This window comes from Heteronotia binoei, chromosome 8 (genome assembly GCF_032191835.1).
Source record: "Heteronotia binoei isolate CCM8104 ecotype False Entrance Well chromosome 8, APGP_CSIRO_Hbin_v1, whole genome shotgun sequence".
Lineage (NCBI taxonomy): Eukaryota > Metazoa > Chordata > Lepidosauria > Squamata > Gekkonidae > Heteronotia > Heteronotia binoei.
In genome coordinates this window covers 38,211,110-38,233,505 of record NC_083230.1, presented here as the reverse complement: position 1 = coordinate 38,233,505, position 22,396 = coordinate 38,211,110, and positions in this window count along the sequence as shown.

The following is a 22,396-nucleotide window of genomic DNA, read 5'->3' as shown; positions in this document are numbered from 1 at the left end:
GCAGAGCTCAGATCTGGCCAACAAGCAACTTCCTTCTCGTGCTTACTTTTCCTTAGCCCCTTCAGTGGCTCTTCAATTGCTGCTTCTTGCCTCCCTTCCCCCCGCACACAAACAGTGAATGAGTGAGCGAGAGAGTGCTCCATGGCTGCTTTCTGCGGGGGAGATACAAAGACAAGCCCTCCTTCCTCCTCCTCTTTTGGGGAGAAAGAGAGAGAGAAAGAAAACAAAGTTGGAGTCTCATGGCAGTTTTTAAGATCAACAATGTTTATTCCAGGTATAAGCTTTTGTGTGCAAGTACACTTCTTCAGAGCTGGGGAGGAAGGGAGGGTGGATTCTCCTGACAAGCACAATTTACACTGAAGAAATTATTTTGGCTTATTCTGGAAAATACTTTTTATTAACAAAAAAAAGTTTGGATTTCTCTTTTCTTATCTGGATTTTATTTTCTTTCACAAACACCCTGATTAAGACTACTTGGATTGGTCTTTATATCTTGGAGAGTGGAGTGATTTTAGATGCCAAATGATAATAGCACACATTGGTGATGAGACAGGAAAAGTAGCTCTCAGTTCTGCTCAGGAGGATGCATTGTCTAAAGCAGGGGTCCTCAAACTTTTTAAATAGGGGGCCAGTTCACTGTCCCTCAGACTGTTGGAGGGCCAGACTGCCGTTACTGTACAAGGCCGCGGGCCGTCAGTTCTCCGTCTTCTGCATCTCTCTCCCTTCCCCACACCACACACCCCGGCCTGGGAACTCACCTCACCTCAGTATCACCTCACACTCTGTCTCCGCCGCCTCAGCCCAGTGCCGGAAGTGTGCATTGCTAACGCGAGTTTAGGTCGAACGTCACTTCCGGTCTGATTTTGCCATAACCCGGCGGGCCGCATAAACGTCCTCAGCGGGCCGCATCTGGCCCGTGGGCCGTAGTTTGAGGACCCCTGGTCTAAAGCTTCATTACCAACTGCAATTCAGCATGTCTCTTTCTAATCTCCCTTTGAAATTCCTTTGTAAGAGCACTGCTACTCTTAGGTCAGCAATGGAATGTTGTGGTTTCTAATGTCAGACATGTCCGTTTATTTTTTGCATCCTCCGGGATGGAACTGAGACCTAAGTTTCCTGTCTCGTTACCAACACTGGTATCTCCACACCTACTACCGCTCTGCATATCACACTTAATCCAATTAAACCTTTTATTGTCATTCACTTGCAATTGCCATTTGGCATCTGAAATCACCTTTATAAAGACTATACCTTTGGTACCTCTTGTTACTTTTTATGGCACACACGGCCTGGCCAGCAAAGTGACATTTATATCAGATCTGGCCCTCATAATAAATTAGTTTGACACCTCAGCCTTAGATGAATGGTTGGTGACATTGAATGGAAATGATTCAGTATTCAAATTCCCTTTGGTCAGTGAAGTTTCTAGGCCAATTTGCCTCCTCTTAATCTTATGAAGAAACAACATTCACAGAGCATTCATCTTATTCTTGGCTGAAACCTATTCTCCTATGACTCACTTAATTTGAAACAGGAAATTTCAGAAATTTGTTAATTGCTTTTACTTACCATTCTGGATCTCCACAAAGCAAATAGCTCATCTAAGCATTTCTTCAGCAACAGGAGTTCTGTCCCTTACTTTTCCAGCAGTAACTTTCATTTTCCTTTATTGGAAACTAAGCCTGAGGTGTTATTGGAAACTGCTTTGAAGAAGAAGAAGACGACGACATTGGATTTATATTCCGCCCACCACTCGAGTCTCAGAACGGCTCACAATCTCCTTTATCTTCCTCCCCCACAACAGACACCCTGTGAGGTGGGTGGGGCTGAGAGGACTCTCACAGCAGCTGCCCTTTCAAGGACAACATCTGCCAGAACTATAGCTAACCCAAGGCCATTCCAGCAGGTGCAAGTGGAGGAGTGAGGAATCAAACCTTGTTCTCCCAGATAAGAGTCCGCACACTTAACCACTACACCAAACTGGCTCTTTTTGGATCCCTCTGGGAGGGAAAGCAGCCTAAAATGATTACTTAAATTTTAAAAACCCAACAATCTAGATCAATGAAACAATGTAATACACACTCAGTTGCACTGAATTCCAGGGATAGCTGGTTGTCGACAGCTAACTAATATGAAAACAAAGCTGCTCTCACTTTTCTGAGAATGGGCCCCCTCTCTAAACATGGCTTTAGTGGCAGGTCATTCATTTCTTATTCACATGAGAGTAGATACTGCAAACATATGTACATTGAAGTCTTCTAAAAAGCCATTACGTATGTAAGCTACCTGATGGCCCTGAAATTTCAGCCTGCTGTCCCGAGGACCTGACAATTAGCCCTCAAACCTGAGTTCTGGCAACTCTGGGAAGTATCCACTAATTCTTGCTACCCCTCAGCATTAGCTCAGACTGTTCAGGTGATCAGAAAGAGGAAAGGGAGTAGGATTTTTTTTTTTTTTTTGCCTTTCTCTGCTGTCCCTGCTGAATAGATGATTGTCATAATTCCCTTTTATTCCTGTCAGGTACATCTGTGAAACTCCATAGATGTGCATGCACAATATGTTCTAGCTGTTCTAGAACAATCCTAAACACAATTTATACCAAAATACTAAACTGAAGTGCCAGATTTCAGCTCAAACATGCATGCTTTAGACCATGTAGGGTTGGGCATGGGTTTGCAACCCAGGATGCATTGTGGCATTATTAATGTAAGGACCAGTACTATCACATGTGACATACAGGAGCTGTTCAGACGCACAGTATAATCAGTTGTAGCTGCTGTTTCATACCGGATTAAAAGTGGCTGATCAGACAGCAACATCTGCCTCCCAGTATTAACTCGCAGTAGCCCCCACCCAATCCTTCTCAGAACCGGAGTATTTTGTTACCTGCTCCTTTGTGGTGTTTTTTGAGTTCTCCGGTTTCACCTCATAGTTTCCCCATCTGGACAGTTCTCAACCAACTTCCAGCTGTCTGGAGGCTGTTCCAGAGCAAAAGGAGCCTTAAACATTCGGTTTATGGTTGCCATTTTTTTTAATACTTAGCAATATTCACATAACTTTATAACCACATAATGTTTTAACCTATGTGCATGCACATGCACATAATGCACACACACAATGTGCATAAAAGTGGAGAAAAAAAGAGCTGCATGGTGCCGTAGTGTGGACAGCAGAAGATGGTTTCACTGTGGAGTGATTTCACCGTGGAGTATGGCAGTCTAATCGATAATATCCAGAACAAAGATATTTGGAACAGAAGCAGGTCAGTTTAACATGGACTCAACACGCTGTGTGAACAGGTCCATATACTGACTGAATGGCTATTGCATAACTTAGAGTTTATGTGTTTATGTTTCCAGAAATTTATCACGAAGTCTAGTCCAAAATCATGTGGCAAAACTTTGGCACAAGACTACCAGTTTCTTATTGCAGAGAGCCATGTATTTTTTCACAACCTTTGCTATAAAAATATGATATAACAGTATACTTTGACATCTTGGCAAACAAAAATTAATAGTCTTGCAGAGTATCTATTAAATCTGTCATAGTAAGCAATTCAAATAAGGTATAATGCCTGTCTTTGCATTTATTTGCAAGTGTGTACAGATACGCTTCATGCAAATTAATCTTCCTCCAGCATTATAGGGAAGGAATTATGTTGTGTGGTCAAAAAGGTGGGGTAGAGGTAATCTGATTTAAGCGCAGCATGTAAAAATTAATTGAAAGTCAAAACTCCATAGTGTTTATTATAAAGTAATTTCACACCAGCTCAGGATTAACATAGTAACAGGTGACAATAGTTGATTACTATGTTAATTTAAAGACAGCATGCTTTAGTAAAATAGAAAAAAATATATTTAAACTCCTTTATTTTATCTGAGTGTTCAGTAGTGGTTCTATAAAAATAATCCTTTTCTCATTTTTCTTAAGGAGAACAGTTTGGATATAGGTATTCTTCAGAAATGTGAGCCAGCCTGTCTTCAGGCATGCCTACTAATTTCTTGCTTTAAAAAAGTGACTCTGGATGCCTTGTATCCTAAAAGAAAGGTATGCTCATAGTTTCAAATTAGGATCTGAAAGATAGCTCAGTCTGGTGTCTGGCCTCATGGGAAGCAACAAAGATGAAAGCGGAGGCAAGGGAAATGTGTCATATACTTGCTTAACAGTTTAAAGTTACTAAGAAAAAACTGAATCTCACATAGCATTAACATAATTTGCACTCTTATTCAGGCATGACGGAAACCCTTTTTAAATTTTAGGTGAGTATTGAAAAAACCTAGCAGAGCCTCAACTGAAAATCACTCTGACACTAAAGTGACACAAGAGCTAACACATTCTTGTGAGTCAGTTGTAATTCTATTCAAGGGTATCCATGTGGTAAGGGAGAATGTGCCATGAGTTGCTAATGTTTCTTCTCCAGATGATGTCAGCCATGGATGTATAGGAAGATCCTTGTGGAAGTGAGCATGCAATCTAAGGCTGGGTACAGATGGGCAGCTTTGGGTACACCGGAGGTGTCCCAAACTGTGCTGCCCTGAACTGGAGTGGCCAAATTCCAATCAGACACTCACATGCAATGCACCCGTATATCACACAGGGGGCTTTTGGCATGTTCACATGGTTGTTGTGCACAACCCCCTTAGCGCAGTTTGGGTTTATTTTTTTCCCTTACATTTTTAGTGGCCTTGTGCGCAGGACAGTTTTTTTTAAAAAAAAATAAATACTGGTGAGTGCCTAGAGCAGATTGGAGGGTTCACACCACCAATCCGCCTCACCTGTGCGCTCCCACACTCAGATGCCCGTAAAGATGGAGTGCAGCAGAAGACTTTGCTACCACTTCCCAAGGGTAACTATTTGATCAGTCTCAGAGATGTTGGAGGCTGGAGTGAGTGCGGGAGCGGGATGGGCAGCAGCTGTGCCTATCTGACCTTGCTTTTTAAATCCACCTGGAGCCTGTGCTTATGTCGGCTCAGATAGGCCCTCTGAATTCAGCCTAAGTCTTTGACCTCATTTTATTTGCATAGTGTCCCATTTTATTTGTGTAGTGGCAAGAAGTATTGCACTGATACCACAATGTTCATTCTACAGGCTTTCCTGGCTGACAAAAATAAGAGAATATTTCTCGAGACAAAGAGTCAGTGGTTAAGAGTGCGAACTCTAATCTGGGACAACTGGGTTTGATTCCTCACTCATCTGCATGCAGCTGCTGGTATGACCTTGGGTCAGTCACATGTTCTGTCAGAGCTGTTCTCTCAAGAGCAGTTTCTGTCAGAGCTCTCTCAGCCCCACCGACCTCACAGGCAATTTTCCCTCTAAACTGTGGAGTCTTGTGAGCAATAATTCTACTTTGTGAGTTACTAGCATTAAAGTTGTGAGCTACTGGCATTAAAGTTGTGAGCTGCTGCATAAATTTGTTTGCTCTAGGGCCATTTTTCCTGAGCTGAGTCAAAAATGCATGAGCTGAAAGCTAAAAAATTGTGAGCTAGCTCACACTAACTCAGCTTAGAGGGTGAACCAAAGGGTGTCTCTTATGGGGAGGGGAAGAGAAAGGAGATTGTAAACTGCTCCGAGATGCCAAATGAAGAGCAGGAAATAAATCCAATCTCTTTTTCTAAACTCTTTTGTTAGCTAAATAAAAATGGCCTCTGTTAATGGTCTCTTATAATTTAACCCAAATGTGCACACTAAAAACAAAATAATGCAACTATAGCATGAACACAGATGGTCTTGTGATGGGTAAATGGAATTCTGAAGCTTTGCCGGAATTGGAAAACAAATAAATGCAATTTTATTTTTTGAAAGAAAAAAAGGGGACATCATCTGCAGTTTGATGAATGAGATGATGAGATATGTGACCTTTCTGGTTCACCCTTCTACAAGAAATTTTGCAAACCAGAATAGGTTACTTCAAATAATCTATTGAAATATGTTAATTCCAATACAGCCGAGCTACAAATATGGAGAATGATCCCTAGGACTTTTTTACTGACAAAGACAGTACCTTCAGCTATGTCCCTCCGTTCTAAATATTCTGATTGAGAGAGTGCTGCACTTTAACGAAGATCAACATTAAAAGAAAACAAAGCAAGTATAAGATAAACTGGGATGGTTATTTAGTGGCTGGAATGGAATCCAGTAATTCCCCCCAAAATATTTGAACTGCAGAGTACAATTGCTAAATTAATGAGCCAAATATTAACAAGCTGACTAGAGTTCCCATGTTGGTTATCAGCCACAAAACACAGGGATAAGCAGCTGTACCAAAGTTCTTCTCAAGGTAGCTTGTCAATGCAGCAAGCTGTCCTTTTGCAGCAAGAAGGTGCCTCATTCCTAAACACACAACGATTAAGAAAAGGAAAGGCCAAATCATTTAAATATTGAAGATGAAGTCAGAGATGATGCCATTTGGAAGACTGCAGAGTCTTTTGCTTGACTTTCCTCAAAGTTGACAAGTTAGGTCAATTGTGACAAGAACTTTGTGAATGCAGGGCAGAACAAAAGACAATAGATCACATATGCAGAAAGCCTACATATGAAGTTCAAAGAATTTACCCAGCTTATTAAATGTGCTCAGTGACATCAGCAATATTCATCTCAGTGAATTCATTGAGAAGAAGTGACATTTACCAGTGAATGGAACAAGGTAATAGTGTGCAGCTGAGACATGGCTCATGAAAATTCACATTAAACAGCTGTGATAGGTCATCTGGGGATTCAGAGTGACATAACATCCATATGCTGGTAATACTCTGTTTTGCCTTGTCAACAGAATTAGGTAGGTCAGTGGATAGTTTGAACAAGTGCTTGGAAGCTGTAAAGGCTGAATAAAGGTTCATACTTGACTGAACCACATCTGGATTTAAACAAACAGGTTGCCACATTTCTATAATTTGGTGTACTTTAAAAAAAGTTGTGAGGAACATACAATAAACGTTCAAATATTTAAAATACTGAAAAAGGAAAGCTAGAGATGCCCAGGCAAATTGAATATGAGGAAGAAATTCCTGTCTACATTTATTTATTTATATCTCACCTTTCTGTCCAAGAAGACATCCAAGGCAGCTAATGAATATAAAATCCTATTACAATACAAAAATAAAATTCTATTACATTAGCAAACAACTGCCTTACATGGCATCAGATTCAGACTGCCTTACATGGCATCAGAGTCTGATTCTGGCCCAGAGTTGTCAACTCTATTAGGCATTGACTGTCCAAACAAGACATATGCTTTCTTCAGCTTTGTCTCTGAAATTCTGTTGAAAGATGCAATGGATCAAACCTGGGACATCTTACGTTAGTGAATGACAGCCCTTGCTAAAGAACAATTCAGTAACAGAACAAGTTTTGAAACTGCCATTCTTGGATACCTGAAGAAAATTAATAACATGGTTGAGCAGGCACCAGTGGAGTTTTCTCTGTGCATAGAACATCTCGGATGAAATAGTCCTGTTGAGATGTTTCCCTCATGTAGCTTTATCATTTAACACTGCAGTACTAGGGTAATGAGTATCCACATGTGAACCAGCTCTATCATTCTGTAATAATTCTAGATCATCCTCAGGGACAATGAAGAAATAAGCATGTACTTCTCCAGATAGAAGGAAACTGCAACAAAAATAGCAGTGTGTGTGTGTTAGTGTGCAAGAGTTTTTCACATACAGCATGGGCTGCCTTGGGGTTCAGAAAGGTTATCAGGCTGGCATTTATTAGAGCCCTCTGTCTTGCACTGGAAATAAGAGAATGCTATCAGTTTGACATTTCTGTCAGAACTGGCATTTGAACCACTGGATGATTCTGACAAATGCCATTGCTGTCATCTGCTACTCAGTTTTAATTACATCTGACTGAAACCTTCAATGGAAGCCAGCAGAAAACTTAATTAGCTACTGTAAAGACTGATATACACCACTGGAAGACTTCAAGCTGCTTTGGAGAGTTTCTAGCGTACCTGGAGTATTCCAGTTATACAATCTGATTGTATGTTTAAGAAGGATTAATAGTTCTACACACATCCTTATTTTAAAGACTTCAGTCAGAATATATGTCTATAAGGAACACAGATGCCAAAGGAAAACATGTCAAAGACGTTGCAAATTTGACTTGTAAAGCACCTCAGTTTGTGAGAAAGTTGCTCTGCTGGCAGTTTGGGTGAGTCTAAAACTAATGTTAAGGGTATGAAGGAAAAAAAACATACTCTCAAGGGAACTTCAGTAAATGAACAGCTGTTACCTTCAAGAGAACATGCACCCCTTCAGCAGAGGAGTATTTGAAAACCCTGAAAAGCAGGTATTTCTCTGTCATCAATGCGGTGTTTGAATGAGCAGCTGTAAACTGATACCACCTCAGAGTTTGCTGTCATGGTGTTAATGCAATTATAAGTCTCCATTACACTTTGAAGAAGAAAACTCAAGCATTAGCAAAGTGCCTTGTGAAATTACCAGTCTTTCTAGGTTCACAATGTGCTAATTCTTGCAAGCAGCAGAGGTGATGGTAAGCTGTGTCTGGGCTAAACCACTTCAGTCTGGAAGCCTGAATTCATATGGTTGAATGCTCCTGCATTACAAGATAATTCCTTGCACACAGACTAGGCTTAGAATCTAGTATTCTCCCTGTACAGTATCGAAATTCTCTACCTGATTAAGTGCATGCATCCAGAGGGCAAATGAAGCTTGATATTACAGGTGGAATCAGAAGATTTAAAAGTTAGCTTCCCATGAAGATAAGACAATGTGGAGAACAATCCTACCTTTCCAAGTAGATATTTGGATTATAACTTCCTACTAGTGATGCATGTCAAGACCAAGGGATCATACCAGAGTTGGAACTCTGCATTAACCAGCCACTACTTTATGAATACTGGGATATTTCCTTAATAGAACATATTAAATACAACTGAGAGGAATATTTTAGGTTTAAGCAAGTCACCAGTAGATTTATGTATCTAGAAACTACACTATAGGAGAGTAAGAGTTCTTGTTTTAGCTGCAATCAAACCCACACATATAGTAAAACAAATTCCAATAAATATAATCCTGTTCCATATTTTCCATTTTTTAGGGCAAAACACTGCAATGATGGTTGTAAAATGTCAGATAAAATGATTGCTTATTCTGTCCTCCCCAAAGTTTTTCTGCCCTTCTGTGCTACTGAAAAGCCTCATTACTGTTTTCTCTCTGAATAGCTGTAAATTGCTTATTGGAAGAAGAATGTCAGTGTTCTGTTCAAGCTCTGCCTTATTTTACCCATGGGGTGAATAGTTGAGATTGACTAAACTGCTTCTTGTGGCTTTCTGACTTTGAAAGAATATTCTTACATCAACGTACATATTCAACAACTCCTAAGAATATGGAGAATTGGCAGGCTTTTATATAAATAAAGAAAAATCATTTTTTTTGTGCAAAAATATGTCAAAAAGTAAACAGGAAGAACTACAGAGGTTAACAGAGTGTGAAGTTACTTCCAAAGTAAAATATTTAGGTGTGGAAGTAGCAACAAAAAATCAGGACTTATATAAAAATAATTATGAGAAGCTTTGGCGTAAGATCGATGGAGATTTGATAAAATAGAATAAGTTGAATTTGTCTATGCTGGGCAGAATTTCTGCAATCAAGATGAATGCCTTACTGAGAATTATGTTCCTGTTTCAAACAATTCCAATAGTGAAAGATAGTAAACAATTTAACAAATGGCAAAAGAAGCTTTCAGAATTTGTATGGGCCGTGAAAAAAACAAGAATTAAAATGAAAATCTTGACTGATGCGAAAGAAAGGGGAGGATTTCAATTGCCTAATTTAAAGTTGTATCATGATGTAGTATGCCTGGTGTGGATTAAGGAATGGATGACATTACTAAACAGAAAATTACTAGCACTAGAAGGCCATGGACATGTTTTTGGTTGGCATGCTTATATGTATTATGGGAAAAATAAGATGGATGGTTTCTTTTCGCATCATTATATAAGAAGCAATCTGCTAAATACTTGGTCAAAATATAAAAGATATGGGGATGAGAGGAAACCGCTTTGGATTGTGCCAACAGAAGTAATAAAATTATATTCAGATACTAATGAAGAGAAGTGGTTATAATATAAACAGCTTTTAAAAATACATGGAGAAAAGGTGGAATTAAAATTGGCTGAAGAATTACAATATAAATATAATTGGTTTCAACTGCAACAAATTAAGAGTTTGCTTGAACAGGACATCAAGAATGATGGAATAAGACAAGAACAAACGGAATTGGAGAGAATGCTGTTTGGTGAAAATGAAAAAAATGATTTCAAGAACTTGTAAATTATTATTGAAATGGTCTACGGAAGATGAAGTAGTTAAATCTCAAATGATAACATGGGCGATAAATATAAATAAGGAAATACAGATGGAGTCATGGGAATACTTATGGAAGAACTCTATGAAAATATTGACGTTACAACATTAAAGAAAATTGTTTCAAAATGTTATATAGGTGGTATATGACACCTAAGAAATTGGCAAAAATGAACAATTAGGTGTCGGACAGATGTTGGAAATGTAAAAAAGAAGAAGGATCTTTTTACCATATGTGGTGGACTTGTGGAAAGGCAAAACAATTCTGGCAAATGATTCAGCAAGAGATTTCAAAAATTTTGGGTTATAATATCAAGAAGGCACTTGTCATTTTTCTGTTGGGATTACAAATGGAAACATTTCCAAAACAAGATAGAACGATAATTTGGTACATGCTTTCAGCTGCTCGAACATTATATGTGCAGATGTGGAAGCAAGACAAAATACCAGAAAAGTGGGAATGGACTTTAAAAGTTATGCATTGGAGTGAAATGGACAAACTTACAAGAATTTTAAAAGAATATGATTTAGAGAAGTTTAAAAATGAGTGGGGGAAATTTCAAAAATATGTTGAAAAACAATGGAATGTTAAAGGATATTTGGCGATTTTTGACAATGATTAACTCTAAAGGAATGTTAAATGGACTATAGTAGAAAAGTGAGACTATTGGAATATATATATATTGTTCTTTTGATAATGACTATAGGACTACTATGAAGATGGATTACAATTATAACTTACGTTTTTTTCTTTGTCTTTCTCTTTTTGCTTTATGATGCTTTTTTAAATGAAAATTAATAATAATAAGTTTTATTTATATCCCGCCCTCCCCACCAAGATTCTTAAATAGATAAAATTGATTACCTTTTTTTTTTAGCAATTTAATTAAAATACACTGCCGGGGGTCACCAAAAGGGGGGGAGGGTGGAGAAAATGTAATGTATATGTATTAATTTTTAATAACAAATGATAAGTGTTATTACAATATATTAAAGTATAATAAATTGTTTTACACACATATTCAACAACTCCTGAGAACTGGGAATTATGGAACTTCAGCGCTATTGGTACTCCATTTTTCTTTAGAAAGTTTGAACATATAAAAAGAAAGCAACAGCATATTAAAAACATCCTGCAGTCCCATCCCTTGATAATACAGGCTAATTTTTGGAGCAGAAAATGTATATGCAGAGTCATTTGATATTCCATTACTCCTCTACCAGATAAGTCATTGCAGGCAAGGAGTCATTGTAGAAAGCTCATCAGAAAATAATCTTTTCTTCCCTTTGTAGAGATCATTTCAGAAAAGTCTCCAATCAATTCCTACTTGTCTACTTGCTGCCTGCTAGTAAGCAACAGTGTAAAATAAATCCTTTGTTTTATTATGAAAAAAGGAGAGCAGAGAAAGCCATACTGTGAACTAAATGGTGTACTATACCATGGAGCAAGTAAGTAGAAAGCCCTCCAAATAAAAATGTTACAGATGACATGGAAGTACAGAAAAAACAGTTACTAGCATGAATAATTCACTAACTATTGCCTGGTATAAGTCACCAACTAATGTGCACTGCCCGCCATTTAATAGTGGATATATCAGAAGAAATATGAAAATTGGAATACTTTAATAACTTTCTATATGAAAGATGATGAGACTGCCTAAATGATTAAAAGGAAGATATGTTATAATGAACTAAAGCCACTCGAGTGTAAGGTAATTTTAATTCAAACCTCCATCTGCTTATGTATAATTAAGACTCATTTAACAAGTTAATGCCTTACAGAAAGAACTGATAAGTTTCGTATTAAAGAGCTTAAGAGAAGTAAATTGAACTGTCAAGCTGGAGTTCTTATTTTAATTCCCTGCACCTGAATCCTCAATGCTACCTTCTAGGGGGCATTTCTTTACTCTAGCCATGCAGCCAAGTGGCAAACTTTAGAAAAAAAGGGGATGGAAATAAAACTGATTTTCTCCCCCCCCCCCCCTCCACACTTTTTTTTCTGTTTTAATTCTTGGTGCCACTTCTTGTCACAGACTTGACTATATTTTTGCCAACATGTATCTGTATGGGATAAAGGAGATACTACACATGCCAACAAGAATATTTATGCATTGTCAATATTGCCAATGGGGTTAAATAACCTATGAAAATTTGAGCTATACCTTTGAAGTGCAGGAAAAAAATGAAAGTCGGATTTTGATCTTGGGTAAATTCCATGTGATATTCCCTTCATATAACTTTTGATTTATTCTTTCTATATATGCATCTTCTTCAGGAGGTCCAACAGTCAAAACAGTAACTTGAACTTTTTATCTCCCATAATACAATTTTTTTTTTATTGGAGGGAAAGAAGACTTCTTGTCTACTATGATGAGAATTTGTTAAATTTCCACACTTAAAAATCTTTCTGCTTTGAAAGTTTTCTGCAGAGTCAGTCATTTACTTTGCTTTGCTATTAGGACTTACTTTCAAAAATGTGTTTGCAAAGCAAATATGAAGTCTTTGTATTGAATTTTAACTGCTGGGGACTTATTTCTGAATGACTTAAAACAAAAAGTCCAGTTTCTGAAAAACAACAAAATGTAAAAAGCAAAGCTTGGAGGGCTTTGCTCCACCTAAGACAAAGGACTTCAAGAAAAATATTAGACTCAAACCTGTAATTCAAAAGTGACATTAAATGGGATGGGTGTAATACTTAAAACTACTCAGTTCCACTGAATGAAGAGAACTCCTTCACACAATGCAACCTCCATCTTTAGTGGACTACAGCATGATCTAAGCCTCTGACCAACAAGCTATTTCAACCACAATACTGATACTTGTACAATACCGCTGATAAATCCAGGATAGTACAGGTTAATTAATATATAAATTGTTTCTGTCTGTCCCATGCCACTCTTGCAAAGAGTAACACTAAATTAATCTAACATAACATTTCCATATAATATGTTTATATCTAGGTAAGAGGCTGTGATCCTAAAGCTACATATGCAAAAAATATGCATGTTCACACAGGGCCTTTTACACAATATTTCCCTATAGTGCCATCCCAGCATAGAAAGTGAATCAAATAGTGATAAAAGACATTAGTTCTGAAATAAGTTTTGTTTTGCTTTGCATCAGTAAAGGTACTACTACTTGAGGGGAGGAAGAAGAATCAGGATATTAAAAAATACCACTATGCTTGAGAAGATAAACATCTTTCAAAATGCTTTCTGACAGCATCCCCCATAAGAGAATATCTAATAGTCATGGAATAATATAATCAACACATATTGATTAGTAGCTGGTTCATATTAAGCAGGAAGGAGGAATACACAATAGGAGTGAGCTATAAGTGTGGAAGAGACACCACCTACATGTTTAAGATAAAAAGACAAATGGCTGCACATCTTCAGAGAAAATGTCCTTTGTGGGTTCAAGGAGGGGCAAGGGGGTGGTGCATAAACAACCATCCTCTGGTAAAAACATGGCAGTAGCCTATTTATTTAAATACAGGCAAAAGGAACAATGGTGCAGCATTTGGACAGATCCAAGCATCGGATGGCCCACATGCAGACTTGATTAACCCTTTCCCCAGCTCCCCTGCTGGGTGTTAAACTGTGAAGTGGCAAGATACTGGGACACCTATGAGTGCTGGTCTCTACCTGGTCCCTTTGTCACCTGGTGATGTAAGCCAGGCAGCAGCACCTGGGCATGCGACTGTGTGGCTCCACATCCCAAGGCTCCTTATGAGAGTCCCCAAATGGAGGAGGCAGGCATGTAGGAGCAACCTCCCCTCAAAAGGATCCATCCAGATGCTCAAATTACCTGATGCCCTGCTTCTGCCAAAGTTCCTAAGCCTGCAGCCAACCCAACAAGGCATGCTGAATCCCCACAACCAGAGCAGAGGGTGAGCAACACGTGCGGCCCTGCTTAAGTAGCCCTTGGGCTCCTGCTGCCTGCCCCCACCCCGACATCCCACCTGATGTGGCACACTGTGAGGATACCCAGCTCACCCTGCCCCACATAGCCCTGAGAGCACCATGCAGCTGGACAAGCCTCCTTCCTGCCTCCTGTCCACCTCCTGCACCACAAACACCAGAGGCGGTGAATCTTTGCTGTGCTAAGGGCTTTTTTTGAGCAGGTATGCAGTTCTGGCTGGCTTGGTGTCAGGAGGTGTGGCCTAATATGCAGATGAGCCCCTGCTGGGCTTTGCCTTTAAAAAGCCCTGTGTGAAACAATGGTGACATCAGGGGTGTGACCTAATATGCAAATGAGTTCTTGCTGGGCTTTTCTACAAAAAAAGCCCTGGCTGTGCTTGTCATGTGTAATAGATGTAACCATTGGCAATTCATGTTAACACTTACATAGCAGAAAAGAAGACTGAAATGTATTTATTTAAATGCTGTGAATCCCACTTTTCCACAAAAATGTCTTACAAAGGTGATTCACAAATGTAAACGATCAATCCAAGATGTACTAGCAGTCAATCAAAAATGGTGAAAAATATAATTCTTGCCTCCACAAAGGCACAAAAATAAATATATCGCTAGAAAAAGAAAATGGAGGAAGCCAACTTCAACATACCCAAAGGTGATAGTTCCAAAGACCAGGTGCTAGTACAATATCCCTCCTTGATGTTCATCTAATTTTTGATAGTGTATGTCAAGAAAAACCTTTGATGATATGCATTTTGCAGTAGACGGATAATTTCTTGTGGGAAAAGTAATTCAAGGTGCAGAAATCTAGCAATTTAAAAGTATGGACTGTAAGTCAAATTGCCATCAATGAGAGGTTGGGGAATTTAAATGGTGGGCAATTATGGCTTAGTGGGGTTTCCCTAAAAATAATGAGGAGAATCTTTGGATAAAATATAAAATTGTTTTATTAGAAAAATCAGTCAAGCATATAAGGAAATAAATTCATTCAACATTCTTACAGTTCTAGGAAAAAAAGAGATGAAATTGATAGGGGTCACATATAACGGATAGCATAGGCAAGGTGATACTTTACCTATTGTAGTCTTCAGGTGAAGCTCCAATAGCGATGGAAAAGGAAAGGGGGAGCAAGACACGGCCTGCGTAACTTACTATTGGGGCCCCGAAACTGATCAGGTTTTGGGGATGAGTCTAAACAGCACGGTAGGTATACTGTCAGATGCACACCTGAGGAACCATGGGTTAGATCTTTTAAGGACTACTCTGTGCCCTCAGGGGGTTGAGGTCAGATGACCCGTGACACCGGGTCAGGTGGGATATGATGCTGGGACATGTGGTAAGAGACCTCAGAGAACGGGAGGCTCCATGGTGATGTTTGGAAAGTAACAGGAGATGATGGGATTAACTGTGCGAAACAAAGTTATCTACAGTGACAATATAGGGCCAAATTGTTATCTAAAGTGACACCCAACCTACACAATGGTGATGGTCTCTAGGTTGGGCTTGATCTTTGTCTTCTTCCCATCCCAGCTGGCACAGTCTTTTGTAAGATGTATAGCTTGGAATGTCTGGCAGGATGCACCCAAAGATAAGCTTGATTGTATTATAGAAGTTTTCAGGTGCACTTTGAGTACGTGGGGCTCCCGCTTTGCTTTTATGGCGTCCTGAGGATGCTGGAAGATGATCGCTGATGCTATTGGCCATTGTAATGGCTTCCATCAGGAAGGCTGAAAACTGCTTCACTGGACAGCTCCTGGCTGCAGCGCGATCTCTTGTTCTGCAGAGCTGGGGACTTGCACGCGACAGCAGGCTAGGAGTCCTCTTGCCGGGTTTAGGCCCGTTCATGAAGGCACTGCCTTGGTGACTGGGACCCGAGCAATTCACATAGGCCTAGTAGCAAGCTGGTAGCTTGGTCTATGCCCAAGTGTAGATGTGTGTAAGTTGGACGTCCAGGCTTCCTGGCACCCACACCAGAAATCATGATGTCCATATAAGTGTGAGGGAGGGGGCTCCGGCTCACAGGACCAGCACTTTGAATTGTGCTCACAAAACTATTAGAAGCCAGTACAGCTTTTAATCAATCTGATTAAGATTGAATTCTTAACCTGAATTTGACTGAATTATGAATCTAAAATATGAATCTAATATGCTCAGACAGTCAAATTCAGGTTAAGAACCCAATTGCTGCATTATTTCAAATGCTTCCAAGGCAGCTGCACCAGGGAAAGGACACTGCATAGTTAATCTGGAAATTACTAAAACATGATGATGGTGCTAAGGCTTTGTTTCCCAGAAGGGCTGCAGCTGGTGAACCAATCAAAGATGAGATATCTCTAGCTCTGTATGCAATTTAAGCCTCTAGGGGCAGAATTAGTTCTGACAGCAGTCCTGTGCGGTGAAGTGGATCCTTAAGAGAAAGTGCGATCCTATACAGAAGCTGAAGACTACCTTCACAGGCAGCCGAGCTATTAATAATCAACACTTTCATAATATATAGATTAACTTCATTTGTTAATACCCATTCAACCCATTACTGACCTTGCTTTACACCACTAAAAATGTCTACTCAGAAGTAAATTCCACTGTGTTCAGAGGAATTTACTCCTAGGTAAGTGTGCATAGGATTGCTGCTCTAGTCACCTTTTCAGAATGACAACTGTTACACCTGAATTAAATGAAAAGAAAAAAACACAGCAGACTAATAAGCACCTTGTTCCAAATCCCTGCACAACATCCCATAGCAATTTCAGCAAGGCTGCTTGCTGTAATCCATATAAAGATCACCAAGGAATGGGGCATCTCACAGCACCTTCACAGTTCCACGAAAAAGATAAGAATAAGAACCATCGCAATGCAGTGCTTGTTTTCAAATCCAGTTCAAGCAATCCAGAAAGATACCATGTCTGATGGTACTGAAAACTTCCAGAACCTGCATAACAATCCCGCCTCTCTCATACTGTAGGCTAACCATTAGAATGACAAAGATGTTTTTGATGTGAAACTCAAGCTTCAAGTTGGATTGAAACTGATCCATGTAATCAGACCAGTCTAAGAACACCCACCACACATTAATGAAAAGAGGTTATGGCTTAGTGGTAGAGCACATGTTCCAAGTTCAATGCCTAGTAATCTCCAGTTAAAGGCTTTCAAAACAGGTGTTAGTGAAAACCATCCTGTTTCTGAGACCATGGAGAACATCTGCCAGTTAGAGCAGTCAAGACTGATCTAGGTGTACTAATGGTCTGATCGTTTTTATCATTGGTACCATTGCCCTTATTCCTGCTAAAGTAAGATTTAGCGGAAGGGAGTCATTGGACCTGGCTTGGCAAAACAGCCGCTGAATCTACTGAATTCATCCCAGGGTGTTTCCCTCCGAAAGATGACACATTCTACTGCCTACTTCAGTGAAGCAGGGACATCCTCCATCTGTCTACACTGAGGCGTTCACAACCCCATGGTCCCTTTTAATATACTCCCTTCAGCTAGGAAGTATTAGTCACATTGGGCAAGGATCACCCATCTTGCTCATATCTTCAGCCTACATAGACTATATAGGCCATTTTTGCTTGCAGCATAATGGGGGGAAAGCCAGCAGAAGCTGGGGAGCCTCTGATTTGGGACAAGTTAGTCCAAAGGGATGACTGTAAATATTGATTTATTGGTAAAAATGACAGGAACGTAATAGAACTTGGGAGTGAGGGCACAATGGCAACTGAGGATCATGTGTGATGACAAAGGGGGTGTGAGAGGCAAGGGTTCTCCCTACTAGCACAGACTGCCAACTAAAAGTGACTTCAATGGATTTATGTGGGTATAATACTGTGAAGATAGTATAGTAATCCATACAACAGTTAACTCCAGGATAGATTACTGTAATTTACTCAACACAGGTCAGCTCTTGCACCTGACCCGGAAGGTCCGACTGATCCAGAATGTGGCTGTGTGGGTCCTCATCGGGACCCCTTGGACAGCACTAATTAGTCCTGTGCTGGGTGAGTTGCATTGGATCCCAATGGAGTACCAGATCAGGTTCAAGGTTTTGGAGGAACTCTCTGCCAAAGAATATCCATGCCCTGCAGGAGTTATTACCTTTCCACAGGGCATGCAAGGCAGAGAAGTTCCGCCAGGCATTTGGTTGAGGACAGGAATGGGACATTATAAAATTTGGTACTCTCATTCATCCCCACCCTCCGTAAACCCCTCCTCCTAAGAAGCCTGTAGAAGTTGAATTTTTCCCCACCATCTTGGAAAGTGTACTGCTTCATCAGTTGACATGTTTTAGGTCTTTTAACATTGGTTTTAATTTAACCTATTTATTGAGCCTGTTTTCATTGTAAGTCATCCTGAGTTCTGTTTGCAGGGAAGGGCTTCCTAATAAATCTGATTTAATAACCAAATGCTGTCCCATTTATTATGGTAGCAAAATCACATTATTTTCTCATCATTTTGCACTCTTCTTCCACCTACATCAGTTAATGTATTCTATTAGGACAAATTTAGCACTATTAGGATAAATTTAGCATTATGCTATTAATACGAAAATGTCACCTCCAGAAGAAAAAAAGCTCTTAAATTCCTCCATGATCATTTGTGTTGTAAGTACATGCCTTTGTTACATTACTAAGAAGGCAGGAATTTTGTCTACTTCCCCATGCATTAATGAAAATAAGTATCCATTAGAAACTTACAGCCCTTTCCACCTAGGTTTTCTCTGAGTTCGACTTGCATTCATTTAAAAAGGTGAAGGTAGTCCCCTGTGCAGTTGTTTCCGACTCTGGGGTGACATTGCATCACAACATTTTCACGGCAGACTTTTTATGAGGTGGTTTCCCATTGCCTTCCCCATCATCTACACTCCCCCCCCAGCAAGCTGGGTACTCATTTTACCAACCTCAGAAGGATGGAAGGCTGAGTCAACCTTGAGCCAGCTACCTGAACCCAGCTTCTGCTGGGACTGAACTCAGGTCATGAGCAGAGAGCTCAAACTGCATATATCCTGAGACAATCATAGGGAAAACTGGGGTGAACTCAGTGTATGTTTAAAAGTATAACTGGAACTTCATTAAAAATTAGTATTACCTGACCTCTACCATCCCCATAGCCAGCTATCACACAACTTTTTTATTTTAAAAAAATACTTTTATGAAGATAGGACAATGTTTTCATTATTGTACAAAATTTAAGGCAAAAAAGAATTCAATTTTAGAGATAATTGCATGCTGTGGATAATAAAACAGCAAAACATATTAAAATCATACATAAAAAATCATTATAACAAAACATTAGTTTTTAGCTGAAAAAAAGTTATTAACGAACTCTTGTTTCTCAACAGTTTTGTGCACTGCATCTGAAAGCATTTTTTTTTCTTGTCCTCTTGTTTCATTGCTTTCTCTACTCCTTCTAGCATGAGCTGTGCCTTGTTAAATCCCACCATATCCTTTTTCTTAGCAGCCTCCTTTACACACTTGTTTGCATTACTTGGCAACATTTGAGCAATCATCCTCTTCTCATTCTGTTCTTGACTCAGCTTTTTCAGTTTTGCTTCCTTCTCTCATATGCTATACTTTTTACTGTCTATCTTCTTAAACCTTTCTAACTCCTCTGACTTTTCCCTTTCTTTCTTTTCTTTTTTGCTCCTTCTATTTAATGGCATGCTGTTTGCCACAATATTGCTTGTAATGAATATGAGCTGCTCTTGCCATCTGTAAAAGCTCTTGTGTGATATTAACATAGAATAATAGAATTGGAAGGGACCTCCAGGGTCATCTACTCCAACCCCAAGGTATACCTTGTTTTCATGTACATGATATAAAGTTTCTCTGATCATCAGGTGGGCATTCAGAGTTCTCTCTGACATGCTGGACCTTTCATCAGTCAAAATGTGTCCAGATTTTGAAAACTTAAAAAGAAACTGTCTGGGAAGTCATCATATTTTCCCTCAAATGCAATAATGAAAACAGAAAAAACAAAAATCGTATTCACAAAAACAAAGAAATACTGACTTCAGACCAATTTTTCTGGGGGGGGGAGGGGGCCTGACAAATTAATGACCAAGATTAAAAAACTGTCTTTCACTGATTTTATTGACCATTTTCCACCCCTTTACAGTGTCAGCAAGCATGGGCTAAATAGACCAATACTGAAACAACTGCACTGGATTATCATTTATTTTGAGAGCAGGTGCAAAGTATTAGGAATAGTCTTTAATGGCTAACAGTGCAATCCTATGCAGTATTTCAGTGAGCTTCTGCTCCCGTATAAACCCGCTCCTACATGCACTAAAATAATTCTGAGTGATTCTATCTAAGGTATTAGGGAGACCAGGAGTGACAAGGCTCTCTTCATAGTTACAACACAGCTCTGAAACTCTATGTTCTGAGTGCGTTTGGGTCCAGTGATTACAGGCATTCTGCAAGGAGTGAAAACTTGTTTTGCTAGGCTTTTAATTGATATGAATATTTTAATCCAAATTTACAACAGGTGAAATAAGCATTTCTTATTTTAAACTTTTATTAATGATTGTGTTTTAATTACTGCTGATTTTTATGATTACTTGATTTTAGTGGTAGCATGCTATCAACATTTTTGTTAAGCAGCTTATAGCAAAGGAACTGTTCAGTCTTGCTGTTGGCTTATGTAGGGCTGGCAAATTGATTGATGCAAAGAACAGAAAATGTCTAATGAACTGAATGGCTAACAGGTAACTTGCAGATCACACACATATAATCAACAACATTTTCACACAAGCCACAGCAATGTAAATGCCTTGAGTGAACCCCACAAAGTCACAAACTGGGCTTAGAAACCAAGAAATACTGCCTTAATTTTGTTTTTAATATTCCTTTTGTTTTGGTCATAGACATTCATAATTTCTTAACAGTAGAATGAAAAATCAACATATCTTTTGCAGTGTCTTTCGAAGCATTTTTTTCCCAAGCAACCAACATCAGTTTTTAATGCTGAACATAACACTTTTAGCATGAAGATCTGTTTAAAAAGAGAGACGTGACACATTTCATGTTACCATTGATCTTATGTGGAAAAAATTGGGAGGGGGGCAGTTTGGAAGTGAAAACCAATTCTCCTCCAGGAAAAAGGACAGAAGAAGAAAAATGTTATTCAACTGGAAAGTATATCTTCTTTTTCCAAAACATTTCTCAATTACATATTGATGTCTATGTGTTATTACAGAATGAAGTTTCTTTTGGTTTGGCAAATTTTGCTAGTTATGAGTTCATTTTCTGATTGCATTTGGCTCATTACCGGTATAGGGTGAAAATTAAGTCTGCCAACAATTTTAGAAAAATCACATTATCATTATTTTCTCATGCTTTAGCACTTCCCATTAATCTTCCATTAATAACTGATGTTTTTTCAGTTCTGGAAAATTAGAAAGGCTGTTTTACACATTACAAGCCAGAAACCACGGTTTGCTACTGAGTCTATAATTGACAAAGAGCTGCTAGCAATACCAGTGCTCTGATTAGTTTACTTGTGTTTCCAAGCCTGCTTGCCACACTTTGATTTTACATATTTAGATGTGCACTTATAACAATTCTTAGATGTACACCTAATAAACACAACACTTGGATGTTTACTTAGCTAATAGGAGTAAATCTAGCAGTGGGTGTTAACAATGAGATGTTTACAGGTAATGGAGATATATCAGAGTGCACACCAAGTTTGGATCAGATCCACAATTTGTAGTATTGATAGAGAGCATCTGTGTTTTAAAGAGTCAGGTCCACGTTACCTGCAGGTTCTCTGCAGCAATGCAGCTGAGGGAAATGGCTTTTTAAAAAATAAAGAGCTCAAATGGGCTGGGAATGCCACCACAGGGGGAGGAAAGGCTGCTGTGTCCCACAGGGAGAGGGTTGGTGGCTCAGTCGTAGAGCATCTGCTTGGTAAGCAGAAGGTCCCAGGTTCAATCCCTCGCATCTCCAACTAAAAAGGCTCCAGGCAGATAGGCATGAAAAATCTCAGCTTGAGACCCTGGAGAGCCACTGCCAATCTGAGTAGACAATACTGACTTTGATGGACCGAGGGGTCTGATTTAGTATAAGGCAGCTTCATATATTCATATGCCCCCCCCCCAAAGCAATCTTATACTGCAGAAACAGTATGGTGGGGGGATTTCGCGTTTTTGCC